Source organism: Toxorhynchites rutilus, chromosome 1 (assembly GCF_029784135.1).
Source record: "Toxorhynchites rutilus septentrionalis strain SRP chromosome 1, ASM2978413v1, whole genome shotgun sequence".
In the NCBI taxonomy this organism is placed as follows: Eukaryota; Metazoa; Arthropoda; class Insecta; order Diptera; family Culicidae; genus Toxorhynchites; species Toxorhynchites rutilus.
In genome coordinates this window covers 162,728,816-162,741,815 of record NC_073744.1, presented here as the reverse complement: position 1 = coordinate 162,741,815, position 13,000 = coordinate 162,728,816, and the positions used below count along the sequence as shown (strand labels likewise).

The 13,000-nt window shown below is 37.9% G+C and overlaps 2 protein-coding genes across 3 annotated transcripts in view; one reads left to right on the top strand and one right to left on the bottom strand.

The window, feature by feature from the left end:
* Window positions 1-6,375, bottom strand: part of LOC129763220 (uncharacterized) — a 40,526-nt gene extending 34,151 nt beyond the window's left edge. The window contains exon 1 of the mRNA XM_055762101.1: window positions 5,902-6,375. The gene's annotated coding sequence lies outside the window, so the exon portion shown is untranslated. The remainder of the gene's footprint in view (window positions 1-5,901) is intronic.
* LOC129763218 (E3 ubiquitin-protein ligase Ubr3) overlaps window positions 1-13,000 on the top strand; it is a 184,028-nt gene that overhangs the window by 160,095 nt on the left and 10,933 nt on the right. The gene's annotated exons all lie outside the window — the stretch shown is intronic.

Below are 13,000 nucleotides of genomic sequence, written 5' to 3'. Positions count from 1 at the left end.
GCACGTATTTTTTTATTGAAATCCAATCGTGACGGCGGAGAGTTTTGTTTGGGAAACCTGAGAAGGTAACCGAGAGAACAGCTCCAAAACTAATAATTCTAAAGTGAGAAACATCCAAATATTACAGAAAAACTAAAACATCAAAATATATCAAACAAAACTCACAATACAACAATAAATTCTACAACACGGAATAGTACAACGCAACTAAACTCAACAAAACAAATGAAGACAACAACAGAACAAATGCAATAAATACAACGGAACAACTTGAAATAACAAAAATTGAAGATAACACACAAAAACACTGAACGCTTCCTAATTACGTGTATAATAAAAGATTTAAATAAAGAGCGACTACGCCACTTCTCCTGCAACAACCAGTAGCATTTTAAAACAAAGTAAACGATACCAAAATAAAGAAGAGAAAATTTCCCACAGGAATTATCTGCTGTACTATATTTTATAAATAAATTAACTTGTTGCCAGTCAAATTGCGTGACACCTTTCATTTTGCGCTTTCCGGTTTTTGAAGGTTTCCAGCTTTTTCAGCTCCTTTGAATCTTAATATATGATTTGTCAATTATATTCAGTATATTCAGTACAGAAAAGTACAAAAAACAGTTAACTTGCAAGAACCTTGAAAATATCGACATGCATTTTGTGATGTCACAACACGCTCTTTGCGATTAATAGAATTCACAAACGTTGTCACGTCACAAATTAAAAAAAATGTATTAAATATGAATTTTACTCTATCGTAGAATGTTATATACAAATTTCCATGTGAGATATTTTTTTTCTTGAATTTTTCTCACTTTTCTCTGAGATCTTCCTTTCTCCCTTCCAGCGGGTCCAATAAATAATTATGCCCAGTCCAAAATTTATTTTCCTAGAACCATGGTCTGAATCTCCTTGAGGTCCACTTTTTTTGACACATCTGATGATACCGGATTTAAGTTGTTGAGCTGTGGTGGCTTCCCAACCAGTTTCGTACACCGACTGGGTCTGTATAGTCCAATACGACCCGATCTTAATGGCACGAAGCTAGGGTCCAGCCAGGACACAATATCTTCATCCTTATGTTTTTTTTTCGAAAGCAACCATTTTTGGCAAACAGTTATCGTGTAGCTACCTCCGATTTCGGATGCTGTCCAGGTTGTGACCATCTTAGTCGCGATTGGTCAGCGGTTGATGCATGTCGTCGGCTGGCAGCAAAAGCACTGTAAATGTTGTGCCCGCTCTGGCCAATCTCAGTTTCTATTTCGCTGCCGTGTTTTCTCAAAATATACACGAAGCAAACATAATGCAGAGTTTGCACTAATGCGCAGAAGCAGACCAGAAGAGAAATGATCAATAAGATGTACCGCGTTCGTTTTCATACCGTTAGATGGAGAGTGTTTGTGTATGATCCAATCACACGTAAACATTGTTGATTTTATTCGTTGTCAATGGTAGATAACAAAAATGGTGGAACAAAAATAGAATCTCTTGTGGCAGCAGTGGGTATCTAGAAGAAAATTTTTATAAGAACAAAAACCCCATGTATTGTTTTCGCGAGTACAAGAATGAATCATGTATCAACCATCTTTAGCAACTTCTACAAAAAAACCGCACAAGCTCATCGGTCTCAGGGCCACCAAAAGTTTCTTCGGACTGTTTTTTTTAAAATTTCGATGCATTCCAAAATAATATCGTATGTAATAAAGAGCAAATTAATTTTTATAATGTTTTTTTTGTCGGTAGAGAGCTTGTGTAAATTTAAGTGTGTGTTCGGACTTTTGATGATGACGATGAAGTTTTGAATCATAGAGAACCTAAACTTTCTCAGTTCATTGTTTCTAGCCTTGAAAAAGGCGAATTTATAAAACCAAACTAAACTGCTAGTCTTGAGAAAGGCCATTTGGAAAGCCTCGCTGCCGCTGCCGTCAGGTCGTAAGATTGATGACTGACGAATGGTGAATATCTTATTGGTTATATATTTTTTCCGATCGTTTATCAATTTTCATTTATTTCAAACCGGATTGAGGCTCCTGTAGTGTGCTCGATAACGGAGTATGTAATAGAGAATGAGCTGATGATCACGCTATGCATTCTATGTCTCTCCGATTATGTCCCCGGTATTAACCACCCGTCTTTTTTGAAAACACATATCTCCATTTTGATGAGTCCGACATTGCACCACTATACAGAGCAATTCCAAGACGAAACAGCCGACCGCATACACGACCCTCTCCGATTTTTTTTAAAATTTTGTGCTTATAATGGAAACTACCTAAAATTAAAATATAATAGTTTTTAATATTAAATTAAATTTTAATAGTTCATTGATTTTCATATTTCAATCTGAAATTTGGAATTTTTTTTTAAAAGAAAGATCAATGATTTTGAATTCGCCTTTTTCAAAAATCAGCCGTAATTTGAAGTTATCATATACTATTGAAAATTGTGATTTCGGGTAGCTTCCATCATAAGTACCAAGTTAAAAAAAATCAAAATTTGTTGTGTTTGATTGATTTGGCGTGGAATTGCTATACATCAAACTTTGTTAACCCTTTCGCTACGAGCATCGTCTATAGATGACATCAGGGTGATACTGCACATCGATCGCACCAGCGCGATATGCATACTTTTCGGCGCAGTGCTCCCTTCAGCGGTAGAACTCCGGCGGAGCACACTGCCGTAATGCAAGGGTTAAGGGAGAACCCCTAACTGGAAAATTGAAAAAAAAAATGGATTGATTTTTTCCTACATTTATCGGTAGATGTTTTCATAATGATTTTTTTGGTTTGGTTTTATTATTATCTTTCAAAACAACACCATATGTACAAAGATTAAAAAAGAAATTGAGTAGTCGGGGCAGTGGCCGGCTGATTTCGCGTGGAATTGCTCTATGTGGCAAATGTCGTAATGTTGACATTATGTTGAAGTTGACAGCAAATGTATTTGAGAGACGTGTACTTCAGTTTCAAAACGTAGTAAAGTTCATTTGTTTGAAGTTGTAAACAATCAATATTTTATTCGAATTGAAAATGTCGAGTTTCGTATCGGAAAATCACCACATGCGTGAAGTTTTATTGTATTTTTTTTAAAGCGCAGCTGATTGTCATGCTTTGCTTGTCGAAGCTTACACACAATATGCTACATCGATAAGCATTTTGATGACAATGAAACTGAAACTATCACTGGTATCGAATACAATTAATATGTTTGTGCAGAATGGGAAAATAGACACAAGATAACTTTACATCTTTACAACGCCAGTTCATAGATCTGTCAAGAATTATCTAGGAGATCCTACCTCCTTCGCCATGTTACCCAGGCATTGCTCCTTTAGATTGTTATTTGATCCGGTCCTTGGCATCGGTCAGATCTTGTCTCATGAAGATATAAAATAAATAACTGAATCGTTTCAATACACCCAGACTGGAATCCCTGTATTGCCTGGAAGATGGGTCGTAAATGGGTCGATTGTACAGGGTTTTCCAACTTTAAATTCCGAAAGTAAATTAAAATAAAACACACTTAGAATTCGAATTTCGATGAAATTTTTTACTTCAAATTAAAGTTTGGTTTATGCCATTATGTGTGAAATACAACATCATTCAAATGTCCACCTAGGGCTTCCTCGCACACCTTGATCCGGAACAGGTAATTTTCGATGACTTTTCGGCACATATGGGGCGGTATCTCGGTCATAATTTCACGAATGTTGTCTTTCAAATGTTCAAGAGTTTGCGGAGAGTTGGCATAGACACGGTCTTTCGCATAACCCCACAAAAAAAAGTCTAGCGGGTTCAAATCGCATGATCTGGACGGCCAATTGGCATCACCAAAACGCGAAGTTATGCGTCCCTCAAATTTCGTTCGCAATATGGCCATGTTCGGTCGTGTTGTGTGGCACGTGGCGCCGTCCTGCTGAAACCACATGTCATCCGTATCCATATCTTCAATTTGTGGCAAAAAAATCGGTTAACATGCGGGCATAGCGCTCACCATTCACAGTTACCGTCTCACCGTCCTCATTTTCATAGAAATACGGCCCGATGACTCCACCAGACCATAATGCGCATAAAACAGTGACTTTTGGCGGATGCAATGGCCTCTCAATAATCATGTGTGGATTTTCTGAGCCCCTTATACGGAAATTTTGGGTGTTCACATAGCCACCGAGCTCGAAATGTGCCTCATCGCTGAAGAAAATTTGATGCGAAAATTCAGCATTTTGCTGCTGTTATTCGTTCACCCAATCGACGTATGCCCGACGCATTCCATGGTCACCACGCTCTAATTTTTGTACCAGTTGGACTTTATATGGATGTAGGTGCAAGTCCAAATGCAAAATTCGCCACAATGATGTGTTTGACGAGCCCAATTGCTGAGCACGCCGTGGAATCGAAACATTCGGGTCATCCTCCACACTGGTCGCAACAGCAGCAATATTTTCGGCCGAACGCACATTACGATGATGCACAGGTTTCACAATATCCGCTACGGATCCAGTTTGTTCGAATTTACGCACTACATTAGCGATTGTGTGCTCTGTAGGCCGTCCATGACGACCAAAATCCGTCCATAATGCTCGAAAAACATTTGCCGGGTTTTCATCATTTTTATAGTATAATTTAACAAAATTAACACGTTGTGCGATGCTAAAACGATCCATATTGTAAAATGGAACACATTCAACTAACGATATGACGCTTTGGTTGACAGCTATGTCAAACGGTTGCGCAGGGCTGTATACTTTCGGAAGCCCGAAATGGAAAACCCTGTAGTTCCCAATCGAATAAAGTACCAGTAACTTTTATGTTCAAACTAAATATCTTTTTTAACTACAGGGTAACTTCGATATAACGTACATTTCACTTTCAAAATTGTACGTTATATCGAAGCATAATAAAGGACTCACAAACGTAGCCTATAATACATTATTGTGTTGCTGTGTCAGTAAAGTAGTTGAATAAATTCAATTATAAGGCGAAGCCAGCCTTTCTCATGATGTTCCCCTTCGTACTGTTTATTAAAGCTTAATTCATTTAGAATCCGGAATCGAAAACCAGCTATATCTCGGATCTCGGGATTGATCAAAGGTACAAAACATGTCTTAGCATCACAATACAGATAGTTCATTGTTTTTTAAGAAAAAAATATTCAAAAAAAATTTCCTTAACACTTTGGAAATGTGTACGTTATATCGAGTGACGTTATATCGAGGGTACGTTATAAAGAGGTACGTTATATCGAAGTTTACCTGTAAATCGGTGTAAGGCAGAACTCTTCACATGAATTGTTATGACAAAATGAATTTGATACAAAAACAGCTAATAAAGATGTAAACAATTCATCATTTTGGAGGACCCCAAAAGTAATGCGATCGCGGGAAAATCTACTTTACACTCAGTGTCGTGAGAAGTTCATAACATCGGCTGAACTCGATCTGCCAATTCTCAGGAAAACTTCAACCTATCCGATAATTTCTTCTTTATTCAGCACCAAACAGTTCTTCCAGTTGCTACGCTGATAAGTAGCGGGTGTTGCTGTTGATTATTGGCTCGAGATGCAGCATCTTTTTGCTGCTCCCGCAAAGCACGACTTTAGCACGCTTGCGTTGGTTTGTGTGTATACATTTATTATGGCGGCGGCGACATTAAGCTAATTCGTCCGTTCGTCTTTCGGCGGCACGTTCGGTTGATGGTGTCACCCATAAATTATTCAATTCCGACTAGTCGTCAATTCGAGCATTGGTGGGGGAGACTGCGTGATGTTTTGCGCTTTCTTCCAGCGCTGACTAACGGCCGATGTGAAACATCGCCTCCGACCGTCCCTGTTTCGATGATGACCATTGAACCAATTTTTGCTGACTAACATTTCTCAGCCCCCTCCCCGACGATAGTTTACCTTTTCAGATCTCTTTCACTGTTTGTGCTGTGCTGCAGTTTTCCACGAAGGTCTTCACTACAACAACAAGACCGGTTGACGCACCAGCTGATCTCGGTGTTCGAGTCCAGTTTACCGTTCGTTTCAAAGTCTACACTTCCCGTTTATAATCACTTCACTATGAATCTTCCACCACTATGATAATCATGCGATTGATTACGACGATAGGTTTTCATTGCCCATTTTCACTTCACCTTTCACGCGTAACTCAACAATCATACAAGCGACGAGAAAAGCGCGCATCGAACCGCTCCTCGGCGGGACTCGTTTCGTTCTGAAGTCCGCGATCGCGCGCACTTCTTCTGGTGACGACGAGGTTCTGCTATCAGCGCCAGCGCCGACGGCGGTCACGAAGGGTCGTTAGCTGAAATGGAATCAAGAAGTCGGCATTGTAACGCACACCACGATCTACGAAAAATGCTACGCGCCCCTCTGATGTGCGACGATCGGTGCCTATATGGCTGCTGAAACATCTACCACCAGCTGACAACAGACCAAACGCGTTGTGCGCGTTTTGCTTTGCGCATAAGGAAGGGACCCGTTTGAATGAGTGATGATCATTCACTCACTCTCTTTCCCGCCTCATTAGACACGGGTCAGGCAGTGTGTTTTGTGTGCCTTCCTTTGTTTTGCTCAATGATTCATGCGAATTATGCCGAACCGGAGCGGAGTCCGATTTCAGCTTCCACTCACACCTAGTGATGACCGATTTTTGAAATTATTCGTCCATCAACTAATGGAATATTTTCCAGCTGTTTGAAATAATTGCAGCTGAGAGAAATAATTAGTTAGACTTATATTACTAATTTGTTAGAAATTTTTACCGTTCCAATTATTTTTATTTGTAATTGTTCGAGTCACAAGTGCTACGGATGATTTGTTTTACCAACTTATTTGAAACACAAGCTAAGAGTTCTACCCGAAATGACTCATATCGAAATTGAAGTATATATGAATTAAAGTTAACTTTTCCGTATCAAACATGTATTGTATGGAAGAGGATAACACGATCCTTTGCAATTGATGCAAAAAGTTTAAGATTGCAGAACTTGGTAAAAATGGTAAAAAATAATGTTTTTTCTAGTGCGGATTTTTCATTAGTAGTGTCTAGGTGTCCTGATCTTTGAATGTGGTTATTCTTCTGCAGCTGTCTCGAATTCCAGTGCGTGCAAAAAGGTTTTCGAAGAGACATCTTGCTTTTTAGACATCTGCAGATTAGTATTATCTGCGGAGAGTTTTTTGATATTTTTGTCACTCGCATTAAATTTTTCACTACAAGAACGGTCACAACTGAAAAGCTGTTGAAATTATGTTTTAATTTGCATTCTATCGTCTTGGCACACCTCATTCGTCTTTTCTAAACAGTGTAAGATACGAACGACAGGTGGTTCGCATTATCTTGGGTGAGACAAAATGACGAATTACAAATCAGGTCCACGCACAAAAGATATGCAGACAATCTATTACGACCGCAAAGAGTTAAATGGGCTGTTCAGCATCATTTTATCCCCCTCAACCCCCCTCCGTGGATAAGCGTGGACATTGATTAACACCCTTCTCCCTTAATCCAGGATAACGCTTATATAAAACTTTATGTTTGTTTCATGTTATCTTCTTCTATACAGGGTTTTCCATTTCGGGCTTCCGAAAGTATACAGCCCTGCGCTGACAACCGTTTGACATAGCTGTCAACCAAAGCGTCATATCGTTAGTTGAATGTCTGCCATTTTACAATATGGATCGTTTTAGCATCGCACAACGTGTTAATTTTGTTGAATTATACTATAAAAATGATGAAACACCGGAATATGTTTTTCGAGAATTATGGACGGATTTTGGTCGTCATGGACGGCCTACAGAGCAAACAATCGCTAATGTAGTGCGTAAATTCGAACAAACTGGATCCGTAGCGGATATTGTGAAACCTGTGCATCATCGTAATGTGCGTTCGGCCGAAAATATTGCTGCTGTTGCGACCAGTGTGGAGGATGACCCGAATGTTTCGATTCCACGGCGTGCTCAGCAATTGGGCTTGTCAAACACATCATTGTGGCGAATTTTGCATTTGGACTTGCACCTACATCCATATAAAGTCCAACTGGTACAAAAATTAGAGCGTGGTGACCATGGAATGCGTCGGGCATACGTCGATTGGGTGAACGAACAACAGCATCAAATTTTCTTCAGCGATGAGGCACATTTCGAGCTCGATGGCTATGTGAACAACCAAAATTTCCGTATATGGGGCTCAGAAAATCCATACGTGATTGTTGAGAGGCCATTGCATCCGCCAAAAGTCACTGTTTGGTGCGCATTATGGTCTGGTGGAGTCATCGGGCCGTATTTCTTTGAAAATGAGGACGGCGAGACGGTAACTGTGAATGGTGAGCGCTATGGCCTCATGTTAACCGATTTTTTTTTGCCACAAATTGAAGATATGGATACAAATGACATGTGGTTTCAGCAGGACGGCGCTACGTGCCACAGAACACGACCGAACATGGCCATATTGCGAACGAAATTTGAGGGACGCATAACTTCGCGTTTTGGTGATGCCAATTGGCCGTCCAGATCATGCGATTTGAACCCGCTAGACTTTTTTTTGTGGGGTTATGCGAAAGACCGTGTCTATGCCAACTCTCCGCAAACTCTTGAACATTTGAAAGACAACATTCGTGAAGTTATGACCGCACAATATGTGCCGAAAAGTCATCGAAAATTACCTGTTCCGGATCAAGGTGTGCGAGGAAGCCCTAGGTGGACATTTGAATGATGTTGTATTTCACACATAATGGCATAAACGAAACTTTAATTTGAATTAAAGTTTCATCGAAATTCGAATTCCAAGTGTGTTTTATTTCAATTTACTTTCGGAATTTAAAGTTGGAAAACCCTGTATATACAGTAGGCTGCCAATGAATGTATGGTGAAAAATCGACCCTAAAATTCAAAAAGTTACCCTATACAAAATGTTCACCACCTCGAAAAAACACCATATGCAGAATGTCAGCTCAATCGGATTTAACCCCTTCCCGCGATTTGATTCTCAGAGGAGCGGACCAAATGCAAACGCTTCGATGGGTCACGCATCGAGTAATTTCACTACTCTGCTGAGTGTCTTAGTGTCTTGTGATATGCAAGCGCACCACGAGAGAGACTCGATATTGTACGTTTTGGCACAATCATTTCATATCGAGTGAGACGCGCTGTTGTACGTAAAAGGGTTAAGGGAGAGTGGCGCGAAGCGGTTAAAGTTTGAGTTTTTTGAAAATCGAAAAGTCAACCAAGGAAATAGGGGTTTTCGAAAATAAATTTTTTGATGCCAAATGTCTTAAAATTGCATGAAACGTCGAGATCTAGTGTCATCTCGATTTTTTTTTGTGTAAAAAAAACTACTTAAGTCTGATCGAGCTGATATTTTGCATAGGGTGTTTTTTTCGGGGCGGTGAACATTTTTTATGTGGTAACTTTTTGAAATTCGAGATGACAATTTTCATTGGCACCCTAATACACAGCCATTCCATGCCAAACTGATATAATGGTTCTCAGATTTCTATGAAAAGTGGTAGTTTTGTTCTTGATTGCAAAATATTAGACCATTTTTTTCGTTAAGGTGTCCATTTCCATTTTAGGGTGGTCCGAAAAATCAACTTTTTCCTAAAAAATGACTTTTTTTAAATTCATAACCTTTGAACCATTGAACCGATTTAGAAGATCGACATATCAAATTAAAGCCAATGAGCTAGACTTTCATTTTTTTTATTTAACCTGCAAAAAAGACGATTTTATTTTCGTAATTATTGATTGTAACCGTTTTTTTATTGTTTTCATGGCTTTTTTTAAATTCATAACCTTTGAACCATTGAACCGATTTAGAAGATCGACATATCAAATTAAAGCCAATGAGCTAGACTTTCATTTTTTTTATTTAACCTGCAAAAAAGACGATTTTATTTTCGTAATTATTGATTGTAACCGTTTTTTTATTGTTTTCATGGCTTTGGACTAGAGGGCGCTATATTTTTTAATATTTTTATTTTTATATATTTCATTATTATTTTCGTTTTGGAGATATGATTTTTCAAAGTCGGTGGTCCGAAAAATCATTTTTCTCCTTTTATCCAAAAATGACGTTTTTCGAAAACTCATAACTTTTAAACTATTGAACCGATTCATATGAACGACATATCAAATTGAAGCCAAAATATGACACTTGCGGGGAAATTGGATTCTGGTCGCATAAGTCTAGTCTAGTCACATAGGAATATTGAACGAAGTCTTAAAACATGTTAAATTTGAAAAATCATATCTGAAAAACGAAAATAAATGCATCTCTAATATCGATATATATATTATGTAATAAATCCTCAGCTTTCCAGAAAAAAAATATTGAAAAAATATAGCGCCCTTTTTCTTCAACCGAGAAAACTATGAAAAACTAACTCAATCAATAATTATAAAAACAAAAATCCAAAAAATTGCAAAAGATAGTATTTTTTCCAAATAACACTAATTCATAAGCTTCAATTCGATATGTTGATCATCTGAATCGGTTCAATGGTTCGAAAGTTATGAATTTTTTGGGAAAAAGTGGAAAAAGTTGACTTTTTGGACCACCCTAAAATGGGAATGGGTACCCTAATAAAAGAATAAAAAAGGGTCTAATGTTTTGCGATAAAGAACAATATTACCACATTTGACGAAAATCTGGAACCACTGTATCGGTTTCACATGGAGTGGCTCTATATATAAAAAAACTCGTGTCACGGTGTTTGTGGCCGAACTCCTCTGAAACGGCTCGACCGATTTTGATGACATATCGTACATATACCCCAAATTTTCAACCCTATGCCCTATTTTTAATTGCGATGATGTTTGTATAAACAATATCCGAATAATTTATCCTAACGAATTTGTTTACGTTGTCAAATGACAGATGGCGCTACGCTCGCTTCATCGTTCTTCCATCCACACATGCGCAAGTAACTTCAATTCATATAAAAACAAACGCATCACTGACGAAATGTACACAGCGTCGTAGGAAATTGTGATTTGAAGGAAAAAACAATAATTTGAAGTTCGTCGTTGACATTAACGTATCATACGACACTCTCCGTCTTTTCCTCCAATGGTACTAACGTTCGCCGTCTCAACGCAGCATTATTTGCGTCATTTTTATGAGTACTTAGTTTTATGCCCAAACCCAAGAAACGCCTTGAGTGTTTTCTGACTGGCAAATTTTAGAATTTGTGTGACTACAGTGCAAATCAAGATAAATTTCTTTGACGAAAAATCCCCCGCCGTTTTGAAGAGACAAGGCATATATTGCATAAACATAAAACTAATACATCCTGCCACAGGTTCTTGATTCATTATGGACATTACTCATTTTGAATTAATACTTACGAACATGTGGTTAGAGGAGACGAAACAAACAAGAGAGTGCACTCGACGGATTTTTGTGTGTGTCGTAGGATGGTTCGACGCGGTCAGGACAATGTTATTCGACGATGTCGTGAGCTGTACCAACAATCCATGGTCGACATTTACTTGCGAGACGCTATCATGAGTAACACCGACATAGCCATTGCTGTTGCCAGGCCAAAATGCATGCAATGTCATGACATTACAGTTTGTGTGCTCGAACGAAAAAATGATGTCGTTAATGAGTTCCATTACAACATTAAACGTATTCCCACCTACACGTAGCTGGATGTATCTGGTTGACCAACAAAAACGAGGATTATCTCATATGCACATTGTTAGTTTGGTTAGTCGACAAAAGACGCTCTGAGGAAAAGGATAGTATAGGTTCCTTGGAATTTCCAGATGAGTTATTTAATAATTTAAATGGCAGAACAACTGCGGATTTTTTTTTTTCAAGTTTTAATTCACTTTCCTCAGCTGTGTCCTTGTCCAGCAACAGTATCTTAGCTGGTGGTTGTCGTGAACACAATACAAAACCTTTTTCGTGTTCGGAGATTTTTCAGAGGATACGCTTTACTTCATATTCTGGCTGAGACTTACGATATTTGTTAAAGTTTTTGTAAAATCAATGAGCTTTATAGGAAAAAAATATGACGTTGTTAAGAAAACTTATAAAGAGTTAAAAAAATGAATTTAATATCAAAAGTTCTTGAATCTTGAAACATACTCTTCGATTTTTTTATATTTTTGTTAGCCAGCCGAGGTAGTTATAGGCATAAAATCATATTCAAGTGGCAAAGAATTATCCTTTGAATGAAAAAGAATCCATGGTTATTGACATTGGGCCTGATCACGAACATCACTTCCATATACGGTTTCACTTCACTTACACTTACTTAAATTACCAAATAAATTACTATAAAGCTTGACTGTTATGTATAATAATCGACATCTGGCATACTCTTGTTCTTAGCTCTGTCTTACTCGTTTGAATAGTGAGAAGCATTAAGTATAGGTCAACGTTGGAACCATTTAGTAAGAACAATTTCTACGATTTCGTTGAATAATAATACCTTCTAAACATCATAACAAACCCGAATTTATCACCTCAATATCTGAATGCGATTCTGAATTTTAATCCTTTCATCCTTGTCATTCTCGTGTAATTTGATATACGGTACACGAGTTCAGTTCAGTTCTTTGTTTTTTTAAGAGGTTTTAATCTTTTCAATACATTCGTCTCACGGGACATGAGGTTTGGTTTAATTATTTTAACAGCAGCAGCTTTTATATTTCAAATCCTACATCAAAACTGTCTTCGTACAACTTTTAGAGATGATCAAGACTGACATTTTGCGATACAGAACTTGTCAATATCTTAATCCTACTCAAAGTTATTGATGGTTTTTCACCCAAAAATTCATGATTCCAATTTTAATTTACTCAAACACAAACAATAACATAGTTTTGAAAGTCACACACTACGAGGAGTAAAATATGCTCTTTCAAATTCCGCCAATATTTTTTTATATGTTTGCCGACATCATACCAGTTAGAAGTCTTTTTTTTTTAAAAAGGAGTAAATTGTATTTTCCGGCCACCCTTAATGGAGATGGTTACCCTAAAAAATAAA